Here is a 26,043-nt window from a genome sequence, read left to right as displayed (position 1 = left end):
ACATGATACATAACCTGTAGATGTCTTGTTTAATCTTTAGCAAACCAACTGTCTGACATTCATCTGCATCACCAAAGTTCTCAGCTTGGGCTCTCAACTTCTTGTCCTTTTTATCTTCTTCAGTACCTCTTCTGCGACTGATAACATTCTCCTGGAGCTCAATCATGCTCTCTTCAAACACTCATATCAAGATGATAATAAATAACGCAGGTTATGTTATTCTGTTGCTGCGAGGAGTGTGGTTTCGGTGCTGTGGTTCCTCCTGAAGCCTGATTGGGAGGAGTCGAGAATGTTGTTTTCTTTAATGAAGGCAGCAAGTTGGCTGTTGACGGCATTTTCCATGACTTTGGCCGGATAAGGGAGTAGGGAGATCGGTCTGAAATTCTTAAGGTCGGTTGGGTCAGCTGAGGGTTTTTTCAGGAGAGGGTTGATCTCGGGGTGTTACCAGTCATCGAAGGAAGGGGGAGGTGCTGAAGGAGCGGTTGATGATACGTTGAAGCTTGGGGGTGATGTCTGAGGCTTTGCGGTATATGTGGTGGGGCAGGAGTCCGTGGGGGCCACTGAGTGGGTGGTCTTCATTATCCTCAGATTGTCTCCGATGCTGAGAGTGGTCCAACTGTCAAGTGTCAGCTTCGTGGTGCTGGAAGTGGTTCCTTGTGGAGGTTTTTAGTTGAAGTTGTAATAGATGGTCTTGATTTTGTGATGGAAGAAAGCGCTGAGTCTGTCGCAGAGGTCCTGGGAGGGAGTGATGTCTGTGGACTCGCTTTTGGGTTTGGCGAACTCTTTGATGATGCTGAAGAGTTCCATGCTGTTGTGAGCATTACTGGAGATTCTGTCCTGCAGTGCTTTCTTCCTGGAGATTCTGATGAGCTTGTGTTGAACGCGGGAGCTATTTTGAAGTTGGCGAGGTCAGTCGGGTTTTTGGAGTTCCTCCACAGTTTTTCGAGTCGTCTGCAGGTGCATCTGAAGTCTCTGAGTTTGGTGGAAAACCAGCTGACTTTCTTGGCAAGGAGCTTGGAGGCTTACTTGAGGGGGCGAAGGTGTTGGTGCAGTCGAAGATCCAGTTGTGTAGAGTGTGGGCGGTGGCGGTGGGGTCATCGTCGTTTGTGGTGGTGGGAGCATAGCTGCAGAGGGCTGCGGCGAGCTTGTCATTGGAGATCTTATTCCAATTCCTGCGTTCAAGCTGATGCGGGCATCTGCAGGGGATGTTGGATTTGAAGGTGAAGTGAACACAGCGGTGGTCCGTCCATGGGAGTTCGGAGGTGTGGCTGAAGGTGATGGAGATCCCTGCTGTGAAAACAGAATCAAGGATGTGCCCAGCTGAGTGCGTTGGTTCGAGTACGATCTGCTTGAGTCCGATGGTGTGGAGGTTGTCCAGGAGGGAGGTGGAGTTGGGGTCCTGGAGTTTGTCGAGGTGGAAAATGAGGTCTCCTAGGAGCGTGAAATCGGTGGAAGTGATGGCATGTGGTGTGATGATGTCGGTGATGGAGTCAGAGAAAGGAGCGCGGAGTCCAGGGGCTCTGTAGATGAGGGTGCCTCGGAGGGTGGAGGATGTGTTGGTCTGGATCTTGAAATGGAGGTGTTCCATCAGGTCTGTGAGCCCTTTGGAAAAGGTGCTCATCCGGAGATTGGCCTTGTGGGTGATAGCGATGCCTCCTCCGGGGCGGTTGGGGTGAGCCTTCCGGGTGAACTTGTATCCTTCAGAGATGGCGATCGTGATGTCTGGGCCGGAGGCGGCGTTCGTCCAGGTTTTGGTGAGGAAGGTGATGTCTGGGGTGGGGCAGTTGTGGAGGGCCCAGATTTCCGTTCCATGTCTGTGGAGGGAGCAGACATTGAGGAGGATGCATCCCAGGGTTTAGGGTGCGATGGAGTTGTTGCTGGAGGGAGGTGGAGGGTCCTGGGTCTCGGCGAAGGTGAATGAATGGCAGCAGTGACGGCAGGTGAAGGGTCCGTGGGTGTCGAGTGGTGAGGAGGGCTTGCAGTTGAGGTTCTTGCCGGCATTGAGTTTGTGGAGAGCCGAGGAGCTGTAGCGCTGGCTTGCCAGAGGGCCAGGGGTACTGGCACTGGTCGCGCAACTGTGAAGTGGCCACCATTAAATTGGGGAGGAGTGAGGGAGAAGTAATTGGGAGGCGGGAGTGGGTGGAGGGGCCGCTGGGGCAGCAGCGCAGGGAAATAAGCAGGAAAAAGACGGGCAGCGAAAACGGGCAGGAGAGCACCAAACAAGGGCAGGCAGAAGCAAGGCAAATAAAAAGAAATACAGAGGAGGAGAAGCAAAAGCAGGCAGAGATGCGAGGCAGAGTGGGCGCCGGCCTCGAGCCAGGCTCAGCTCAGAGCAGGAGACAGAGGCACTTCAGGTGGAGCTGTGCGCCTGGGAGAGTAGTATCCTGGCTAAGGTCAGGGGACTTGCTCGCTTGAGCGTGTAGCAGCTGCCATTAAATAGGGGAGGAGGGAGGGAGATGCAGCTGGGTGGTGGGAGCAGGGGGAGGGGCCACGGGGGCAGCAGCAGCGGGGAAAAAAGTGGGAAAAAGACTGGCGGCGAAAACTGGCTGGGTGGCACAAAACAGGGGGGGGATGACATGTTTTATGCTGGCTTTCATGCAAAGTGCACCCAGAGTTTTCTCCGTAGTCCCCACATCATCTGACTTGATATTTTCCCAGACATCCTTTACAGAGGAAAAGCTCCTGCAGAAAAATAGAGACCCTGGAACTTCCAAAGATCCCAGAGTCAATCTGAACTGCATGTTGTAATGTTGTTGAGTGTCATCTTGGTAAGAAATACTTGTCAAAACTGGATGTCCTTAGCAGCCCTCTTTCCATTTGAGCCGTCAACTTCTCTTTACTTTTGGCATAGAGACGCCTCACCCTTCTCAAACATCCGTCTAGTATTTGTTGAATATGGTTTGCTGGCTGTGCGGTCATCCTTCCTGGGTTTTTTGGTCTTCATGATCAACATATCCACACCTGACGATCTGAAATGAAAATACCATCATAAAAGTGCACTATAAGGAGGAAACCTAGGCTTCCTGAACAGTTTTGGTTCTTCTGTCCAGATGCCATTTTCAAACAATTTTAAAATGTATTTTTGAGCTCTTGAAAAAGGGCCCTAAGTTCCAGAGGCGGCAACCTTTTTAAAATTGAATAGTTTGGCTTTCAACCCCCTACTGCCACCCTCTTGCCATTTCCCCCAACCTTTGTAGTGCTATCATCCCAGTAGCCCACAGACTCCTTCCAGGTTTTTTCATCTTTCATATCCCATTGAGGCAGTCTGGGTCAAAACATGGGTCTTCTACTTCTTCCCGATTTTCAGTACTTGGCGCAGGCCAGACTCCACGAGGAAAACAGACGAGAGGAGGCGATGACCAATATGAGTCAAGGAAAGGAGAGTTTCATGGGAACAAGCCAATGGTAAGTAAAGCCAATGGTAAGTAAAGCCAATGGTAAGTAAAGGCAAGTAAGTCCCTAAAGACTTTTTTTTTTTAATGCAAGAGATTTTAGAAGCACAGCGCAAGCGCTGTGCTGTCAAAACCTAAAAGCAAAGCATTCAGCCTTTTCCATCTATGCACTCAGGATCTGGAATAGTGACCCCTTATCCCTACTGCCTGCGCTGGCACTGCTGCAGATTAGCAAAGAGTTGAAAACACACCTATTTAAAGAACACTACATCACAATGCAGTGACAATGCAGCAACCTTCTACCTCTCCTATCACTCATTAACAGTATGCTTGCCTTTGAATATTTACAGTGGCTGCGTTTGTGTATCACATACAACATAACTGTTTATTTACTGTGAAAAATAGTGATGGCAATATTAAAATCTGAGAAATGGGTAACTAAGTTTCTTGATACCTGTTCAAAGAACTGATACACACTGAAGATCAGAGTCCCAAGATGATTGCCAATTATTTCAAACCATGCTTCGTATGCTACTCCTTAATCATTTTGGGTCCATCGTTTTCAAAGGCTTACAAATTTAAAAATGCAAAACTATCCTGCAATGCCCTTTGCTCAATGGAGTAAAGCAAAGCCTTTGCAGATGCAATACTGAGTCCAAGGTCAGAAAACCACGGGGTCTAATTATCCCATTTTGTCAATAACGCATAACGGGCTCTCTTAGTATTGGCGAGAATTACTATCAAAGGTACCTGCATCGTATTTCACTGCAACTATAGAAAAAGATGGAGTTAGCACACATCAATTGTAAATCTCATTTAAGTTCATTAGATCATGAAATGTCCATAGTAATTGGTAGAAAAAAGCAGGTCCAAACTTTTTCTTGTAGTTGCAAAGCTTGTTCTTTATTGATAGATATATTCAGCTGTTAAAATCCAATGGTCACATACTTCATTTAGCCTAAATGAATTGTGTGACCATTGGAAAAAGTTTGGACCTGCTTTTTCTACCAATTACTATGGACATTTCATGATCTAATGAACTTAAATGAGGTTTACAATTGATGTGTGCTAACTCCAATCTTTTTCTGTGAATGTGTTTGGGTTTTTCCCAATAGGAAGTGGAGAGGGGTGCACTTCCTGGTTTTTTAGCACCATTGCCATACAATAAGCCACTATTAGTAATAGGTGCAGGATTCTTTTGTTTTTCACTGCAACTATGTTTGTCCTATCTGTTTTGCATGCCAAGACCGTGTAGACGTATACATATGTAGTGCTTCAGGTGTTAAGGTAAGAGTGGATGGAAATGGGTAATATTCACTACAATGTTGGAGGAAGAGTTGGAAAAATAAGAAGAGACAGGGGGAGGTCACAGAATTCACAAACTCCTATACGTAGATTTTTTTGCTCATAAACTACATGTAATTTTCACCAATACAATGATAATCCAAGTATTGTAGGCAGGTGGGGTTTCTTCTTGAAAATCAAGATTTGTGAGATAGTTGCTGCCTATAAGTGTTAATTTGTTGAGAGTCAGTCATGAGAATGATCTAAGACAAATATATACATGATACAAAGAGTTACCAGGGCAAGACTGTTTCAAAGCTGATCTCTATAAAAGCTATACAGGATCCATTGAGTACAAAATACACTCATGTTTCTGTCACAAAACAGTTCAGAGTCGCTATCACGAAATAGCTTCAGTACGAACTTGAATACAAAATGCTTGTTAATTGCTGGCAAACAAAGAAAACTACACAAAGGCTTAGTGTTTAAAGAAAGAGTCATGAGATACGGAAAGATCAATAATCAGTAACTATGGAAGCAATACTTCATTATAAAAACTTCACAGAGCTGTACTGTTGTGGGTGTGGAAGTGCATTTTAGACACACGCAGCACCATGATACCTGAGAAGGCTGAACCATGATGTGTATTGTGCTAGCGTGATCATTCATATACTAGAAAGGACTCCCCAACTCCCCGACCAGTCCCCAGTCTCGACTGAGATGCACCTTATTGGAGTTGTGCCCTAAAGCTTGCACCTCGACATGCTTTGGTGTTTGGTTTGGTCATGAGGGGTACAGTGCGGTGGCAGCCAGGCCATCTAGAGCTTAGAAGAAGAATCAAGCACCAACTGGGCGCGTGCAAGGAGTGTTCCTGAAACCACATGTGCAGTGCACAGCATTGCAGAGGGGTGTGAAGCCACTCTTGAACGGATCCCATACAGGGAGGGTTCCTGGCTGGGGGCTTTGCTGCTGACACTCACCACAGCTTTTGTTCACTCCTGTTTCCTGTAATCTTAGACACTGGTAAGTGCTTTTTCCCACGGGTGAAAAGCAACATCTCTGAGGCTCACACCAGCTTACTTCTGTTACTGTGGCTTCTGATGCCGAATCTACAGCAACACTGAAAGGACACTGCAGTTACAAAATGAAAGTAGAAACTCACAAAATGGGAAGAACACAGATATTTTGCAGTATTTAACATAAAACGAATGGAGTGTACTGACAGGCATGTTCCAGCATCGCATAGAAAAATAATGTTTCTGCCTTGATGATAAGTGGTCCCAGTAAATGCTCTGGGGTATTGAAGTTGTGTTTTGTGTCCTTGTGCGCTTGTCATATTTGTCTTGTACGTCACTAGCGAACCATGGCCCATAAAATACTAGGAGTCAGCCAATATGCTCCTGTTTTCCACAGAACATTACCATGTCCTTGTGCTACCCAAGAGGCCATATAACCGCAGCTGCAGACATGTTGATAGAAGCAGCGACAGAGGTGGTGGTGGGGGGCAATGCATGGAAAGATGGGGTAGCGACGAGCAGGGCACAGAAGACACTAGCAGCTGCAGGCATGTTGATAGGAGCAGAGACCCATTCCAGCAAAACATACATGCACATGTTATTTTAATAGAAAGGAGTGCCAGGAACACAGCGCCTAATGTAAATAATGATGAAAGAACATTGCGCGATCCGTGTATTTGCCAAGTGTGTGCCGCTAATTACATTAATTTTTCAACAAGCACAATACCTCTGACACCATAAATCACAATATGTTTTCTGTCACAGAAGTCCCTTTTATTGACTCTGTGCTTGCATGCTTATTACTTCTTTTTTCATCAAAAGTTTATTAACATTTAAGTATCCCTTCACCTATTACATACAAATCTCTTCAATGTTTCAAAATAGACATTACATTTATAAAAAGCACATAGAAGCGGATCCTCTCCAAATGTAACAGCAGCCCGTGATCTCACTACTACGAGGCACCCGTAGCCGAAATTCAAGTCTCACCAAGGCACATACGCTGGTATAATAAACAAGGAGCGAGGGGCGCGAACCAGGCGCCATGGAAAAAAACCAACAAAGTAGTCCCTACATTAAAAGATGCCGCCCTGCAGCGCAAGTTAACAGTAGTTGGTCGATGCTGCTTCCTCCAGAAACTGAAGAAAACGCAGGGAGGTATCAGACCACTAGCCAACAATGAGCAAGATAAGAAGAGCAATGCCAGTTTTCACCAATGGCAAGCGGCAAAACAAAGAGAAACGCAATGGGTGGAGTTTCACTAGTAATACTGATTACTTGATGCCTCGGAGAGGTAGCGCATGCGCTGCCTATGCGAGACCTAAAAAGTAGGCTCCTGCTTTAGATTTCATGGGAAATTGATCCATAGTTGAGCCCCTGCATGGGAGAAACTGCTTGCTTCTATGATTATTATTCATAATCTTGTAGTAATAGGTGGCAAGGTTTTATTGTCTAAGTAGCTACGCGCCCCAGTGGGCATACCAGGATATAAGAAGCAGGAGTTTTTGAACTACAGCCAATGTATGCCTTATCTGGCCTGAAATAGACGCACACATCCTAGGCCTCCAAGCTGGTTTAACCCCCACTTTCCCAGCCAGTGGTTGTGTCTAAATTAACTCTTTGGGGCTTGGACTTTATGTACCCCAAAACGAAGTAATCGAGAAAAAAAAATTGGGTGCGCTCCCTTTTACAGAAACAGAGGACAGCATTTCAATTTTCTTAATTTTTTCTTTTATTTCACAGTTTCTTCTATTTCTGGTATTGATAACAATATTCCACTTGGTATGTTTATAGATAAAAACTGGGCAGCCAACACATGTTTTGCCCCTTAGAACTGTCCAGCCTGGGGCTTTCTCAATGCTCAGCAGGTAGCAAATATAGATTAGGCATCTTTAGTCTGTGCCACTAGTAGTATGTAGTCTTGGGATCAATCCCTTCTCCTGGTGCCTTGACGGGGATTTATCAGAAGATTACAAACTACTAGTGGCACAGACTAAAGAAGGCCTAATCTAAATTTGCAACCTGCTGAGCCTTGAGAAAGACCCAGGCTGGACAGCCCTAGGGAGCGAAACACGTGTCTGCTGCCCAGTTTTTCTCTATAAACATATCAAGTGTAATATTGTTATCCATACCAGAAATGGAAGAAACTGTGCAAATAAAAAACAAATTAAGAACATTTAAATTATGTCATCTTAATTTCCATAAAAGGGGGAGCACCGCGAATCTTTTTCTCAAGTATAGTCTAGACTGGAGCTGACCAAGAGCTGGGCCACAGTCATGACTCTCACAGGGACAGGGATTAGATGGATGACATCATTTTCAGAGAATAGTAAAAAGATGTTTCATCTAGTCACCTAGCTTACCTATGATTACATTGAGAGTGAACTGACCCTCCAAGGGTTCATCTAGATTCCTATTAATTGATGGAGTAGTAATGTAGCCATACAGAGGCCCTACAATAGTAAGGACCTGCTTTCTGTTGTGCCGTGCTGCATGCCAAATAAAGCTATTTATCACCACTGAGCTCCGATCTGCTGGAACTCATCCAGCTTTGGATGGCTGTATGATGTAAGCACGCATGCCATTACAACAGATGTCTTTACATTGTAGTCTTTACAACAAATGCGATCTATACAGGACATATAATTTTCACACAAGTCTTTACAACAACATGCCTTAAGGAAAGCATTGGACTTCAGAGAGGTATAATTTATATTCCAACTCAAGTCTGTGCAACAATAGGGAAAGCGTTGGGCTTCGAAGTCCAATGCTTTCCCTAAGGCATGCCCTTGTAAAGACTTGCGTGGTAAAGATCTATTTGTGGTAAAGCTTTCGTTGTAAAGGCTGCGTGGTTCCGATTGTATTGTAAATACTTTTTTCTGCTTTGGATATGATGTACATATGCCACAACTGCAAGAAATAGTCAGAAAAGCCCCCCAATATGTTTTTTGTTGCCTGCATAATTTCAGTACCATGGGCCGAACGTTAATTCTGAAAAAATGGAGTGTATCAATACGTTAAACGGGCAGAGTCAGTGTGGCCAGCCCTGTAGAACGCCACTGTCCATCCATCTTTACCTTATGCTGAGCCAGAGCCTTAGACTGGGACACACCTCCTGCAGCCGGCATTGCGCAGGGCCAGCACAGTTCCAGCCTATGCTGCAGAGGCAGTGGCAGCAACTTCAGGTGCGGATGGGAGGCAGGGAGTTTGCAAAATAACTTCTGTCCAAGACTTGAGGCCTCAATTACTGCCCCCTGTTCTAGCTTACATGTTCAGCTGACATCTGCTATCGGAGCTTCCCATACATGTAAGTGTATAGTCTTATATAGTAACAACAACATTACTACATTAATAATCATAACAATAACAAAAATCATGATAGAATGAGCCATAAATAATACTACTGTTAATAATGATTATTATTAGCATTATTATTATTATTATTATTGAATTAGCAAGAGACGTTAGGTTACCTGGTCAGTCGGGGAGAGGTGTGGGGCAGCATCAGGGCGGCAGACTCGGGAGCACGGAGCTCACGGTTCGATCCCCGGCGCCGGCGGCTGGGCAGCCCAGCACCATGTGACTCTAGGCAATAGGTCGCTTAATCTTCTCGACGCTGTCTTGAGACCTTTTGGGGTGATTCGTTCGCGCTTTACAAATACCAGGTTATTTTAACTGCTTAGCCAAGATATTTCCTTACTTCTTGAGAGAGCGGGGTATAGCGGAGGGGGAATTTTACCAATACTTTACCAGACGGTCGATAGGGTGTTAAAATCAGGGTTCCTGTCAGAATAAGGATCATTGCAAAGGCCTCTGTGGCAAAAGATGTATAGATCTCAGTCTGCAATAAGCTGTAGTAGGAGGTGTATATTATGGGGTCCAGTGTACAAAGCATTTTTGTGGTCACAAACACTTCAAATCACCGTTTGCGACTGCACAAAAAATGCTTTTTTAAATGTACTAATCCCATTTTAGGAATCAGTAAACTTTTACCGATCTCTAAAACAAGATTTCAGCCCCAAACCAAGTTAGTATTTGAAAGGGGAATGCTATAGGCGTCCCTTTCAAATACTGAATCCATATGCAATGTAGGTGGTCTCGAAACATTGAAAAATTGCTAATGGCCGAGTTGGGGTGGTAAAGCATTTGAACATAAAAAAAAATGTTTTATAATAGTCAGTGGTTCTGCGGGTCACTACCAACTTTTAAACAAACCTTTTTAAAAAAACAAAAAGAAAACGTTTCCTTCTAAACACAGCCCTCGTTCCTTTAAAGAAAACTGGCTACATAAATAAAGTCTACCTTATTGAAATGAGACATGGTGGTTTGCTGAGCTTAGAAGGTCACAATTCTTGTGATGGCCACCAATCAGTTAGTCACAATTTTTCCAACAACCTCATTAATATTTATGAGGTGGGCCCAATTGTGACACACTCCAAATCAGAAGGTTAGGGCGCCAACCGATTAATACATAGGCTGTTTCACTAAATTCTTTACTGGAGCAAAAATATTGTAGTCACAAATCGCAACCAATTTTGTGTAACCAGTGATGCATGTATCGGGCCCTTGATTAAAATTCTCACTCTGGGTCATGAGTAATCCTAATTAGGTGGCAACACTTGTTTTTTCCGAAATGGTATTTCATGGTCCCCATCTTTCCACCACACATTTCAACAACAAAAAGCTGGTGAAACGTACGAGTGGAAACGAAACGAAAACGAGGAGTCACTGAGGAAATTGGTAACAAATATTACCACAGTAAGGCCACGGTACTCCTGCACCTGAGATGCAATGGTTTCTGTGGAACTGGGATTTCTAGGTACTCATAATGCACTCTGAAGCGGGGCTGAAGTTGGCGATTTGGCAACAGGTTTACCCACTTGATCAATACTGTGTAATCTTGAGCAAATTAATGTATCTTTAGAGTGCCTCAGTTCCCTTACCTGGAAATATTTGTAGTTCTTAGACATAGTTGGGATTCCAGTTGGCGCTACACACAAACACAGCACCATTGTACTCTGCCAGGCAGCCTACAGGCGGTTCTTTTTGTGTTGATGCACAATGTAAGTCTTGCCCCGCAGTCAGTTAGCCCCAAACACAAATGTTGACTGTTGTAAGTAGAAAGGAATAAAAGGTGCCCTTTATGCATGACTTCGAGTTAGTCTACCCGCGTCTCAGTCGAACTGGACATGAGCAGGGACCACTCCCATCTTGGGAGCTCTGCACCAAAAGAATGACCTAATCTCATTATTGTTCTATCTTTTCAGCATCGCCAAGGTGTGACTGGCAAACATACTCCTCCCAAGTTATTCACACACAAAAGGGTATTTAGAACAACCCTGTACTGTACATCATGCCAACGAATGTATCTGCTCATTCTGTAACTAAAGAGATAATACAAAGGGTGTGCATTAATTTAGCAAACAAGGTTACACAATATCTTCATAAAAAATAAGGTGTCCTTTCAATGTGTGGATGCTGGTTAAAGTATAACCAGTGTCTTTCAGAACTGATCCTCAACCCTGGCTACTTCTATTCCATTTCTACAAGGTTTATTCATGAGTAGACAAACACCTCAGAGTGAGAGAGTTGAGAACATTCTCTAGGGACATGTGAGCATCGAACATGAGTTCATGACATCCCCCAACATTCCTAATGCTAGATGTGACTTATTATTGGATTTTAGAGATAATAAAGGACAGCTGTATTACATATATAACACATTGGAGGAAAATTCGCTTCCTGAAGATGTTCCATTATTAAACAAGTCTAAATTCGGCCTTTTGAGTTAGGACCTGATGTGGGCTTTGGCAGACGGATTACAGTCTGCAGGGTGGCCAAATTTAGTGATGACCTCCGGCGTAGGGGTCATCCCTGTACACTGAAAGAAACCACCATCACAGGCATTTCCACCAAAACACAAAAAGTTTAGTAAACAACTGCCACTGGTTTTGATGGCCATGAACGAAACTTTAAATTTGTTTTTCAAGAACAAACTCCCAAGCTTGGAGTGTTTTTCAAAAACCAGCCTGATCCCCCCCCATTGTTTAACATTTACATGGCACCTCTGGCCAAAGTCAGTAGAGCATACGGGTGTGAAACTGTGTCTTACGCTGACGACGCGCAGTTGGTCATTTCTCTCAAAGCAATGGCCCGTTTCATGGCTGGTATAAAGACAATTGCTGGCTGGTTGTTAAATAACTTCATCCAGCTGAATCCAGGCAAAACTGAAATCATTCTGTTTGGGAAAGCTGAAGACCTGTGGTTTGTAGACTGGTGGCTTTCGGAGTTAGGCAAGGCCCCCTCTCCCAGTAAGGTAGCTAAAAACCTTGGAGTCAAGGTGGACTAGGAACTCAGCATGAGGGAGCAGGTTATAGCCACTACAGGCACCTACTTTTCCACTTACGCCTTCTAAAGAAAGCCTTGCCATTCCTCCCACTGACAGCCCGAAAGACCTTGCTACAGGCTCTGTTATGTTATGTTATATATATTTATATCGGGTGCAGATACTCAACAGAGTGTCCTGGTGTGTACTTGGGAAAAGGAGACATAAGCCAGGGCAAATGCTAGAAGAGAAGGGTTTTTAACTTTTTCTTAAAGATCGCAAGATCTTGTATGCCGCGGAGTGCCAAGGGTAGTGCATTCCATACCAAAGCAGCTTTCCGCACAAAGGAGCTCCCACCAAGCCTTTGGCGTTTGAACCTGTGGGTCTGCACCAGAAGTTGGGAAGAAGAACGCAGCTGTCTCACTGGATTGTAGAAAGCGAATCTCTTCTGTAGGTAGGTAGGACCCGAACCATAAAGAGCCCTGTGGGCAATAGCCAAGGTTTAGAATTTTATTCGGGACTCCACAGGGAGCCAGTGCAAAGAGCGCAAATGGACGTGCACACTACACCTGCTAGATAGCCCCAGCTGGAGTCTGGCAGCCGAATTTTGAACTACTTGCAATTTATTCAGAAGGTAGCCGGAAATGCCCACATAAAGTGCATTGGTATAGTCCAGGCGGGACAAGATCAAGGCGCGGACAACGGTTTCTTTAGCAGATCTTGGAAGGAGTGGAAGAAACTTCCTCAGGGCTTTCAGGGTTCCGAAACAGGTTCCAGCCAGCTTCTTGACCTGGGTTGAGAAGGTCAGGTTCTCATTGAACCAAACCCCCCGATTTTTAGCAGCATTACCCATTGCACTAGGCAAGGGGAAGCCTGGGGACCACAACCTCTCTCTGAATTTGGCAGGAAAAACGCCATACAAGGGGACCTCTGACTTCTCTTCATTACACTTCAACTGTGCCTGAGCAAGCCAGCTAAAACAGAGGACAAACAGTGTTGAGCCGATAGAACTGAATCATCGTCCATTCCCCAAGAGAACAGAAGCTGGGTGTCATCAGCGTATGCCATCACCTTAGCCACTAATGTCTACGCTAAATAAATCAGCGGAGTGACATAGATGTTAAAGAGAAGGGGACTAAGGGATGATCCTGTGGGACACCAGTGGCCACCTGCTGGGGCACAGAAGCACACGGAGGAAGCCAGATCTGCTGCGAGCGGCCTTCCAAGAAGGACCTGATCCAGCCCCAGACAGACCCGGATATGCCAATCTCCGAGAGGCGATCAAGATGCAGGGAGTGGGGCACAGTATCGAATGCTGCCGAGAGGTCTAGCATAACCAATGCGGCTCTCCTGCCGGCATCCAGATACTCACGAATTTCCTCTGACACTTCTAATAATGCAGATTCCGTGCTTTACGAGGCCCGGAATACAGATTGTGCCGGGTGTAACAAACCCGAGACCTCGACGAAATTGGTCAGTTGATTTGTAACGACCTTCTCACAGACCTTAGCCAGACTTGGCAGAAGTGAGATAGGGTGATAATTTCCCGGTATCAGTGGGTCAAGGGACGGCTTCTTGAGGAGAGGGAGAATTTGTGCCTGCTTCCAGGACGCCGGGACAAGAGCTTCCCGCAAAGACATGTTAACAATTTGATTAACTTTGGGATTAATGGTGTCCGCAGCAGCGGCCAGAAGTCTTGCTGCACAGGCATCAGTTGGAGAACCCGACTTCAAGGCCTTAAGAATTTTAAGAGAGCAGGCCAGATCTATTGGCGCAAAGGTTGACCGCGTGTTAGCCAGACCAGCAACAGGCTGGCCAGACAGGGAAGCTGTAGGTGCCATAGTACAGGAGGAGAAAGTAGCTTGTATGATACAAATTTTGTCCAGAAAAAACTTAGCAAGAGTCTTGCACCAGGACTCCGAAACTGGCGCAACACGAGCCTGGGCACTGAGAGACATAAAGCTTTGCACAATAGAAAAAAATTATTTTGAATTATTGTTGGCCTGGTCGATACGTAAAGTTAAGTAGAGACTTTTAGCGACTGCTATAGCAGCGTAATAGCTTTTTTGTTTGGCTCTAAGTGAGCGTTTCGCCATAGGGCAATAACCACGAGAGCGCCATGCCCTCTCCAATATCTTACATTCATGTTTCAGGGCTTTCAACTCTGGGGAAAACCACGGTTTGGAGGGGGGAATCTCTTGTCAGCTTAGGCTGGCAAGGTACAGATAGCTCAGACACCGAATCAGTGATCCAGTCAGTAAACCTGGACACATTCCCCTCCAGGTCTAGCTGAAGAGAAGGTCAAGAGGCATCCAAAGTGCTGTTGAACTAGAGAGGGTCAATTTTACTAAAAGTTGGAGGGCGATGGCAGCCGACCAGCCTGGCAGGCTGGGTGACTTCCCAGGAAAAACATATAAGGAAGAGATCCGACCAAGAAACATGTGCTGGCTTGACCACCTGAATAGGGTAGTTAGAACAAATGGGGTCTAAGATGTGACCCCCTTGATGGGTAGGATGAGTAACCCATTGAGGAAGGTGAACCAATTGAAGAGAGTCAAGGAAATCAGCAGAGTCTCCAGCCTCAAATTGATCGAGGTGAAGATTCATACTTCCCAGAACCAAGTAGTGGGAAAAACGCAGTGCACGCTCAGCCACCATGTCCCCACAAGAATTGAGAAATGCGCCAGCTGGACCCGGGGGACGGTAGATAAGGGAGACACCTAGTGTGAAATGGGCCGAAAACTGAATGCTGAAATCCAAAGCCTCACTCTCACTTCAAATGCTGGAGGCTTCGCTATGGAGAACCCAGTTATCCCTGTGCAAGTTGGCCAGGCTACCCCCTCTACCAACTGGGCGAACAGCACGATGAAGCTTATAGCCAGCAGGTGTAGCCAACACAACAATAGGGTTGGATGAGGAGTCCAGCCAAGTCTTAGTGACAAACAGCAAGTCTAATGAATTGTCGGAGACCAGGTTGAACATGTCCATATAATGCTTCCTCAATGATCTAGCATTATTAAGAGCAGCACTAATACATTAGGACCTCGAGGATTCATTAGACAGATTGCTAGAGGAGAGCTCTAGCGTGGAGTAAAACCACAATCCGAGCAAACAGAGTTCGAATTAGAGAGCATAGAGCGACTACTATGTGAAGGGTATGAGGGAGGCTGAAGGTTTTTAGAAACTCACCTGATAACTGCAGAACATTACTAGCAGAAGGCCCAACTCGGGCAGAATAACTGGCCCTGGCCGCTGACTTAGCGCTGACGGGTGCAGACAGGCGCAGACGGGCTTGCCTTAGGCGCGCCTTCAGCGCGCCTAAGGCAAGCCCGCTGCGCGTCCGAGTAGAGGCCATTAAATAGGGTTGAATGAGGACGGCGTGCAGTGTGAGCGACTGGAGCGCTGACATCGAATGGCGGGTGGCACAACAAAAAATGGCCGCTAAGACTAGACTGGCCTCAGCAAAGTGCAAGTAAGACGGAGTATAACACACTCCAAACGTTATGAATAGCAGCAATTCCTAGCGTCACAACAAACAGTGCAATGAACCCACAAATAATTCCCCAAATGACAGCACATATGAATTTAGCAAAATTAAAAACTGTATATTAAAACAAAATAGCAGAGAGGTAAAATACACCTTTTCCAAGTGCTGCACGCCCAAGCACAGCCCGTTAAATAGGGTTGAAGGAGGACGGCGTGCAGCGACTAGAGCGCTGACTGTGAATGGCGGGAGGCACAACAAAAATGGCCGCTAAAACTGGACTGGCCTCGGGTGGTAATCGTAAATCGGTTGGATTACGGTAATGCGCTTTTGGCTTCTGCCAACCAGTCTTAAATAGCCAAATTACAGGTTGTCCAAAACACGGGCGCACAACTGTTCTGCAATCAGCTCCCCAGAATGCCCTCGGCTCCTCTTTTACAATTCTTGCATCGGCTGCCAGTGAAGAAAAGAGCCACATTTAAAATCTGTTGTTTAACTTTTAAAGCACTTCATGGAAAAGCATCACAATATCTCTCTCAGAAACTCAATCTTCCCACTAGGAATTTGCATTCCAGTGATAAAGAGCTGCTGTGATTCCACACATCCGGCGCGCTAGATGTGGTGGCAAAGCCTTTTCCTATTTGGCTTCCTCCATATGGAACAGTCTGCTTTATTATATCCGAATCTGTTCCAACTACTCAAATTTCAGGAAATCATTAAAAACAGTATTGTTTTAGATAACATACACAGGCGCAAATTTGACCGAGTGCCGAGATACCCCTGCAGGGGTGATTCGTATGCTATTACAAATTATGTTAATAATAATAATAATAAGCAGACCAAGAGTTTCTCTGACAAACTCTAAATCACGCCCTTAGTCTTGTAGTGATGGAGACTTACCTTAGACTGCGGGAATTAATTAAGCTGGAAAGGCACTTTTTGAAAGGGCACTGAGGCGTGAAGGAGAATGTAGGAATTTTTTAGTGTTTGGTGGGCTATACTCTGTTCTACAAGGTCAACGGGGACACAGAAAAAATTACATCAGGAAGTCCTTCCTAAATAGGACAGACAGTCTGTGGTACTTTGCCTGAGGCACCACTGTAGGTCAGAATGTTGGTCAAAGTTCTCTGCTATTGGAGCGAGTGTGGGTTACACTGTTGGAGCATGGCAGGTTCCTTGTCTTGAAATAAAGTTTGGTTGGCAGGGCACGCCTCCACATTTTTGTTTGAGTACCCTGTCCACTAAATTCTAACAAAACTCCTGTGTGACTAATCTGAGGTACAGTAAAGACCTTCACATTTGCAGTGTAAATCCACACTGACACTTCTATTTGCATGGAGGAATGTTATTAGAACGTTTTGTGCCTGGCAGGGATTTTGAAAGAGGTGCAGCCTCCTTTCAAAGGGGCAACATGTCTTCCTTAGAATCCACCAGTGTTAAACATAGCACAGTTTTTTAAAGTAAAAAAAACACGTTTTGAAATGTAAACATTGAGTAGCGGTTTCACAAGTGGGAAACCCGAGTGGTGCTAGTAAACCCTTTCTGCCTGTGAAAAGAAACACTTTCCCCCTATTCCCGCTCAGATTTAGACAATACATTTGGCTTTCTAAAAACAGCACTGTATTAAAAGGCCTTTGGCAAAAATGAAAAGGCCTGTTTAGGGCTACAGATTTTGAGTAGAGGCACACAGCTGGTTTTCACAAGTAGGGATGGTGGACGCTTTCTGTCAGAGTAGAGTAAGTGCTCTTTGGCAGAGGTGCAACAGAATGCACTTGAGAAAATTGTACTTCATCAGAATCAACCAAAAGTAAACGTCTCAATGTTTTTTGAAATTGCAAAACCCTTACACCAGCAATGAACTTATGCAGAAGCGCAAGTAGGTCTCCTGGAAATATCATAGTCAATGATACAAATTGAAAGAGGTATTGCAAGAGATATCTGTTATAGGCATCATTAAGGGGGGCAGGGGACTACTTTTACATGTAAAAATTTGTAAGCAGTTTTTTCTGAGCATCCTTGTTTTCAAATTTCTCTTTTTGGGTAATAGGGTGCAACACGTTCAAGCCTTTTAGGCGAAGTTAGTGTAGTGTCTTGTGAGTTAGCGATTATGGTGTTGCAACGCGGAGCGTCAAATTCCCCCTCCGGCACAGACAAACTACCTCAGCATCAAATTCACTCAAATACATTCATTTGGTGGGGCCCATAACACCAAATATACTTACACTCCGTTGATCTGTTTTTTCCAAGGGAAATACGCCTCGAAATGCTGACATGAAAGGAATACCTTTACCTTATACTTAAACACATTAACCTCAGACATCCCTCTCATAAGGAGATGGATCATTTAGTTGTTTTGAAGGTTTAGATTCAGTCATTTATCTAGTCTTAAATCCCCTCAAACTCTCTTTTTATAATAATCGACCCAACACATTTGTCAATTAATCAAATATTCTTTATCTAAGAAATATTGCAAGAAATGTTAGAAATCATAATCAGCATTTTAGGGTATCATATTTACCTATTCTGGCTAAAGTTGTCCTCTAAGTCAATCAGTCAAGGAAGAATTTATTCAGCAAAGTTAGGCCGCAATTCAGTCTCTCAAAGATTCAGGATAACAGCTGTCCAGCAGTCACCGTCCTCTCCGTCAGCATAACGTCAGGAAATCGAGTTTGTCAAAGAAGAGCGTGTCGATCAGCAATATCGTTAGCGTTTTTTAGCCTAATTCCGTACCTACTGTTATAATAATGTCAAAAAGTATCAATATCTGGGTTTAGAGAGTCCTGATTGGTCCATTTGGGGTAGCGAGGTACAGTTCTCAGGGTGTCGAATGATGAAGTCATCAAACTTGCTTGTTCCGGCTTTTAAATTGAGCTTTGTCTTTGGTCTTGAATGGATTTCCGGAGCGTCCTTGAAGGGTACATGTTCTCCCGAGCTCAGGTCCAGGCCACTGCTGCTGGCGGTGACGACTGCGCACTTCACCCAGAACCTCGTGTTGTCAGGGCAGTCACATTTAACGTCTCGTTCAGCCATCTTGTTTAGGCCGAAATGGTCAACTTAAGCAAAAGAAACACAAAAACGTAATTAAACATAGAAATGGCTAATAAAATGTTATCCCCTTGCTAATACCCATATGTGTGTGTATTTATCTAGCAGAAGCAAAACTCAGAGCGATTTATACTCGCTGAATAAAGCACAAATCACAAATACATCACCAAAGCGACATATAACATGCAATATTCTAATTTTCTACTATTAATATGCGTACTCAAGTTAGTTCACAATTAATATAGCCATGCAAGGAGCAATTCCCACGTGTAATTCTTTTGTTAATATAATTGGTGAGTTATCACTTCAAACAGATTAATAATATTACAATTAATTGATTATTCGGATTAATATAAACATGCAGAATGGGGGGTATACAAAATGTTGTATTACCCGCTCCAGCAATCCCCCCTTTGGTGATTATATCACCACACTAATATAAAAAAATTGTATCCCTTTTTCGGAAATTTAAATTGATTTCTTGTTTCGTTCATATTTCAGTTTTCCCTGTTTCTTCTCTTTTTGCTGTTTTATACATGCTATCCTTTAACTCTTCTAGTTCTATTTCTTCAAATTCTCTTTCTTGTTTCTTATCCCTTCTCCTTGAGTTTTCTATTTTTATTCTTTTCTGATTATTATTCTTTCTACAACAAATACAACCTAGTCTAATTAATAATACTAAGGAAATCACACAAGTTAATGGAAATAATATCTTACCTATAAATGTACTACCTAATTTTACTACAAAGTCCTTAATAGCTGATATTTTCTTACCAATCTTCTCCCAGACACCTTCAACCTCCAGTGGTACAATTTCGTCATGCAATTCTGTAATGTTTTTAATATAAATTTTCAAATCTCTACTTTCATCAGGAATGTAACTACAACAATGTTGAACTTTCAGCATTCCAGAGACTCCACCCTCTTTTGCCAATAAAATATCAAGGGCAAGACGATTTTGCATTACCATAGCACGCATGGCAACCATTTCTGTATTCACCAATAAAATCCTCCAGCGGTGCTTGTTGACAAGCGATCCACTACTGTTGAAAGTTTTCTAATTTTGTTCGCATTCAGAGATATTCCCACTGCGGGTATCAGTGCTCCACAAATGTCACCCACAATTTCAGTCCAAGATTCTCTCTTACTACATGCTAAATAACTACCTAAGCTATGTACACCATCTTCTCCTATATCGATGTGAAAAATCTTTGGAAAGACCAGGCCAAACTAACATGTGCCATACCAGTGGTCTGGCAAACGATAATATGCCCTGTTCCCGCAAATGAAATACAGTCCTGGAAAGACTGGTTCTCTTCCATCTTTAAATCCCCATCCTCCCATGATTCGGTATGTATCATGGCACTCACTATTCCCTAGAAAATAATTGTCATACGCTGTCTGATTCCTTCCTATACACAATTTCCCTTTCTGAGGCCAATCTAAAGCCATAGTTGGACTCGTTTCTCCTCTTAAATGTTTCTCCGTTTCTACATCCCAAACTGTTTTCTCCACTTTCCCTTCTGAAACCTTCCTTTGCATTTTCAAACTCCTTTCTTCAACCATATTCAAAAATGTCTTCTCCTCTTTCTTTAAACTGCAAGTCGAGTTATTTCTAAATATATATTCTAAGGTTAGCTCATTTGTCTCTAAGAAAAATTCACCTAATACCTTTGCAGGTTTCACCTTGTTTAGTTTGTTAATTGCTGGTACCTGTGAAAATATAGTATCTACATAAGAAAAATAATACTCTAATTTACCTGTTTGATAAAATAAACTAGCTATTACACTACATGTTATTCCATATGTTACAGGAAGGTGATAAGTCACTCCTTCAGATACAGATGCAGGTAATTGCATACATACGTAGCAATCCCTTACGTCCATTGTTTTTACATATTCATACAACAACTTTGAAAACACATTGTTAGAAAAATCTGTTATTGACCTGTCTTTATGTAAATAGTTTTTATCTATTCTAGTTGGAACTACCTTTTGAACTTTCCCTATATTAGTTATGTTATCACTATGTCCTTCTAATGTATCAACAGTAACTTTAAATGAAATTAATAGAGCAAGAATACTCCAAAGAAGCATTAATAATCCTGTACAACAACAACACATTTTGCACCATCTTCTAAGAAAGGTACATCTACTTTTACTACTTTCTATGTTTGCCATCTTTCTAAATGAGCCGTGTCTTTTGACTTAGCCTCTTCTACTTCACAACTAGTTTCTAACCCAAAGCTTCTAAGCACCTACGTGGTTCTACCAGTTTTTTCTTTTTCAGTATTTTATTGTTTTTCCATCAGTAACTTCCTTGTCTCATTCAGTTTGGCATCTCATCATCTTTCACCTTCCCTTTGTTTTCAACATACAGGTTGTCCTGAACATCCGCTTCTTCTCCAATATCGGACAAGATAACTCTCAGAATTTCCGATTCTTCGTCTTCCTCAACCACTTCCGGTACAACCACCTCTGGATTTCCTTGGCTATCCGCCTCTTCCTTCACTTCAGGCAGGGCCACATATGTCCATTCCGGTGATTTATACTTCTGGTTAGGTTTTCTTGTTTGTTTGTTTTCTTGGACTACTCTCTGTTCTTCTTCTTTCGATTTTTCCTGACTCGTTACTTCATTCACCTGTTCAGCTCTTGGCGAATTTACACGTGTCAATCGATACCTCAGTCTCTTTATTTTGTTTGGCCACACCTCGTCTTTTGCCGCTCTTTTCAATTTACTCCCTTTATCATTCTTTTCAGTTCTCCAAGCCCTCTTTCTCAGAACTCGGCCTTCTGGTATTTCATCTTCGCTTTCCTCAGACTCTGTTTCAACTTGCTTTTTACCTTCAATGAGTTCTTTTTCTACCTCTTTTGTTTTCCCTACTTCTGTCCCTCCTCGTATCTCCGTCACGCAATCTTCCTGCTGACTACTTGTCCCTGCTTCTAACTGGATGTTGGAGTTCTCTACACCTCCTCGGAGGTCTTCCGCAATGATCTTTCCCTCTCTCTCTGTATCTGGCACCTGTCCATCTAAGGGTGTTGTCTCGGATGGAATTTCTCTCAATCCTTCCAGGGCTCGACAAATTCACTCGACCGCTCGCATTTGCGAGGTAAATTTTATGAGGTCGAGCTATTTTTAGGTCCTACTCGCCCTTTCTGGCGAGTAGGAAAACATACTAACTTTTGTCCTCCGTCTTTGAAAACGGAGCAAATGTGACAAGATAACAAGATTTAAAGGCCTTTTTATTGCTCACAAAACAAATGAGCAATAAATATGCCTTTAAATCTTGTTATCTTGTCACTTTTGCTCCGCTTTCAGAGATGGAGGTCAAGTAGGTCACTGTTGGGGCGAGGAGATTTTTCGAGGTACTAGTCCTGCAGGACTAGTACCATTTTTCAGATTTTTCGAGCCCTGCCTTCATCTGGCACTTCCTTCATACGGATTTCTTTTATTGTCTCTCTACTGTCCTTATCTTTGTTCTTCCTTTTGTTCTTTCTTGGATGAATGGGCTCTTGGTTCTGTCTCTGAGACTGAACTGGATTCAGAAATCTGTAACATTTTCCTCAGGGAGTTACTTCTGGGAACCAAAGTTAACCTAGGCTCTGTCTCCCCACTTTCAAAGTTTTCTCCTTCTTTGTCTTTTGGCTCTCCGTCATCTGACTCGGTACTGGATTCTGACTCATCAAAATACTCCTTTTCTTTACAATCAACTGGATTTGGAATTCTCAAAGTATGACTTGCATGGATCCAGTTCTTCAATCCAGCACACTTCACAGCTGTTGTTGTAATCAAAATGACTTGCCTTGGTTTTCCCCACCTGGGAACCAAACAGTTTCTTCTTCGGTGTACTTTTATCCTTACCCAGTCCCCTGGGCTTAGATCATGAGCTGGCTTCTTTTCAAGAGTGGTGGCATCCGCTCCAACCTGATGAAACACAGAATGAACTGTGTCAGCCAGGCTTTTACAGTAGTCCAATACCATGTGATCAGTTATTGTCATCAGCTTGTTGACTGGTATAAATACATGTCTCATTGCGTGTCCCATGATGATCTCATGAGGACTCAAACCAGTAGTTCTGTCTGGTATTGATCTAATAATCAGGAGTACTAGAGGCAAGACATCGGGCCATTTCATACCTGTGGCTAAACACATTTTCCCTATTCTGTTTTTGATAGTACCATTCATTTGTTCTACTACACCAGAAGCCGCTGGTTGGTAGGCACAATGCAGTTTTTGTCGTACATTCAATGCTTCACAAATCAATTTTATGATCTCATTATGAAAATGTCCTCCTATGTCTGATTCAATTGTTATTGGGAACCCAAACCTAGGTATAAATTCCCTCAACAATAATTTTGCCACTGTCATTCCATCATTTCTTCTTGTTGGGAACGCCTCTACCCACCTAGAGAATAGGCATACCATTACCAAAACATACCTCAACCTGTTACAAGGAGACATCTCAATGAAATCTACTTGCATTCTGGTGAAAGGCCCTCCCTCTCGACCTATTGTTCCTAGACTCACCACTGTCTTTCTTCCGGGATTGTACTGCTGACAAATTAGACATCTTTGACAAATACTTTCCGCCACAAGCCTAAACTTGGCATTATACCAAGTTTGTTTAAAAGACCTAATCATGGCGTCTCTCCCTATATGTCCCTGTCCATGATACATCCGTGACATGGCAGACATCATGCTATCAGGCATAACTGGTCTTCCATCTCGATAGACCCACAAATGATCTTTCTCTCTTGGTGCCCATCCTGCTTTTACCCACTGTTTTACTTCTTCCTCTCCTGCTTCTTCCTGCAATTGTCTTACCTCATCCCATATTCCCACAGTATTAGTAAACATTGGGAAACAAGAAATCATTTCCTTTTCCTTTGCCCGATTGATTGAATTCTGATTTTGTGCACAATACTGTGCCATGTCATTGGCAAATTTATTTCCAGTGGCAATGTTATCACCACTGCGACTATGAGCAGCACATTTTACCACAGCCAATTGCCTAGGCAGCTGTATTGATTCAAGCAACTTCCCAACCACTTTAGCATTCTTAATGGGAGTTCCACTTGAGGTCAGGAAACCTCTTTGCAGCCAAATTTGGCCGAAATCATGGACCACCCCGTAGCCATATTAGCTATCAGTTATCACAGTCACTCTCACACTTTTCCCAATCTTACATGCTCTAGTCAGGGCAACAAGTTCAGCTACTTGGGCCGACCTTACTCCCTTCAAATAGGATGCTTCCATCACTGCTGCAACTGTACATACCGCATATGCTGCCCTCAGCACTCCATCATCCGTTCTCAAACAAGATCCATCAACAAACATGACATAATCACTTTCTGGTAAAGGGTCATCTTTTATGTCAGGTCTTGGTTTTGTACAAAAGTCAAGTACATCCAAACAATCGTGATCTGCTTCATCTCTTACCTCCACATGCTCTACATCAGGCAACAATGACGAAGGATTCACGTTCACACATCTCACAAGACTCACATTTGTTGCACCCAAAATGACCTTTTCATACTTAGTCAGTTGGCTGTGCGTCATATACTGAGTACGACTCCTTGTTAAAAGAATCGCCACATCATGAGGCACAAACACTTTCACAGGGTATCCCATCACAATTCCTTCACTCTGTTCCAAACTTGGACATGTAGCAGCTACTGCTTTCAGACACCCAGGAAGGGCTACAGCTACTGGGTCCAACATGGATGAAAAGTAAGCAATTGGTTTCCTCAGTTTTCCATGCTTCTGTACTATAACAGAGAGTGCACATCCATTCCTCTCACTGCAATACAACTCGAACTCCTTATCATAGTCGGGCATACCTAATGCTGGCGCTTCACACAATCCTTCTCTCAACTTCTTGAATGCTGCCAACTCCTCTTTGTTCAAATCAATTGGATCTCTCACATCACTTCTTGTCAATCGTACCAAAGGTTTTGCAATCAATGAAAAGTTACCCATCCACTGACGACAATATCCAACCATTCCCAGAAACATTCTCACTTCTCTTTGGGTCATTGGTGGACTCATTCTTTTTATGATCCTGATTCTATCTATGGTTATTTTCCTGTGTCCTTTCTCAATGCTGTGTCCCAAATATTGGACTTCTTTCTTACAGAATTGTAATTTCGATGGTGACACTTTTAGTCCTCCATCTGCCAAATGATTCAGCAAAACTACCGTGTCTACTTCACAAGCTTCACGAGTTTTCGATGCCACAAGTAGGTCATCGATGTACTGAACTAGTACTGAATTTTCAGGCATTTCTAGACTCTCCAAAGACTTTTTCAATAGCTGATTAAATATTGAGGGGCTTTCTGTATACCCCTGTGGAATTCGGCACCACGCCAAAATACGCTCGCCGAAAAGAAATGCAAAAATTTTCTGACTGTCATGGTGCAATGGGATGGAAAAGAAAGCATGGCACAAATCAATCACTGTGTACCATTCTACATCATGAGGGATCTGCTATAAAATCACAGATGGATTCGGTACAATGGGACAACATGGTACAACAATTTTGTTTCTCTTTCTCAGATCTTGCACTATTCTGAACTCCCCACTAGGCTTTTTCAGTCCCATTATTGGTGAATTATATGGGCTACTCATTATTTCTCTCAAAATTCCTTGTTTTATCATTCTCTCAATCACAGGAGTAACTCCTTCGATTATTTCAGGGGTCAATTTATATTGTGGGACATTTGGATAACATACTCCTTCTTTTACAGTTATCTTTACTGGATCTACATTCCTCATCAATCCTACATCTTCTCCTGTAAGGTCCCAAACTTCTGCTTTTACTGATTGCTTCAATTCTTTTGGTAGTTCGTCAGGGTTGAACACAGCATAGGTTCCTGTAACCTCTTTCTCTCTGTTTGCCAATGTCATTTTATACAACACATCATCATCTGGTGTTTCAAAGGCTATTCCATCTGGAGTACAAAATATAGTGCAATTCATCTTGCACAATAAATCTCTACCTAACAAGTTCACAGGACTAGTGTCACACACTACGAATCTGTGCATTTCAGAAAATTTCCCTATACTAACTTTCACTGGTTCTGTAAGGTAAGTTTTAATCTCTCTGTTGGAGATCCCAACTACTTGGATCGTTTCATCCGAGAGAGGAAGATTCTTGACATCAGCTGATCTAACAGTTGATCGAGTAGCACCAGTATCAACTAGGAGAGTAATATTTTCATTATTAACTTTTCCATCTACAAATGGGCCTGTCTGGTCTACTTCTAGAGTTGCGCCAAGTACGCACTCCTCTTCCTCCCTTCGGCACCGTCAATAACCCTCTTCTGAATCGCTTTCATCGCGTTGCAGCCAATACTGCGAAGCAGCGCTAGCGCGTTGCGGCTTATTTACCTGTTCTACATTGTAGAATCCCTTCTCCTTACTATACTTCTGGCAATTGTTTTTCTGTGGAAAAGGTGGTTTTGGCACCTGATTCTGTTGTGTTACACCCTGCTGTT

General features: G+C 43.4%; 1 protein-coding gene across 1 annotated transcript in view; it reads left to right on the top strand.

Annotated features, from left to right (window-relative positions):
• LOC146823055 (N-acetyllactosaminide beta-1,6-N-acetylglucosaminyl-transferase-like) overlaps nt 1-26,043 on the top strand; it is a 222,843-nt gene that overhangs the window by 18,530 nt on the left and 178,270 nt on the right. The window lies entirely within an intron of this gene.

The sequence above is a fragment of the Triturus cristatus genome, chromosome 5_2 (assembly GCF_964204655.1).
Source record: "Triturus cristatus chromosome 5_2, aTriCri1.1, whole genome shotgun sequence".
Lineage (NCBI taxonomy): Eukaryota > Metazoa > Chordata > Amphibia > Caudata > Salamandridae > Triturus > Triturus cristatus.
The sequence above is the reverse complement of the archived record's forward strand: the minus strand, read 5'-3'. Positions and strand labels throughout refer to the sequence as shown.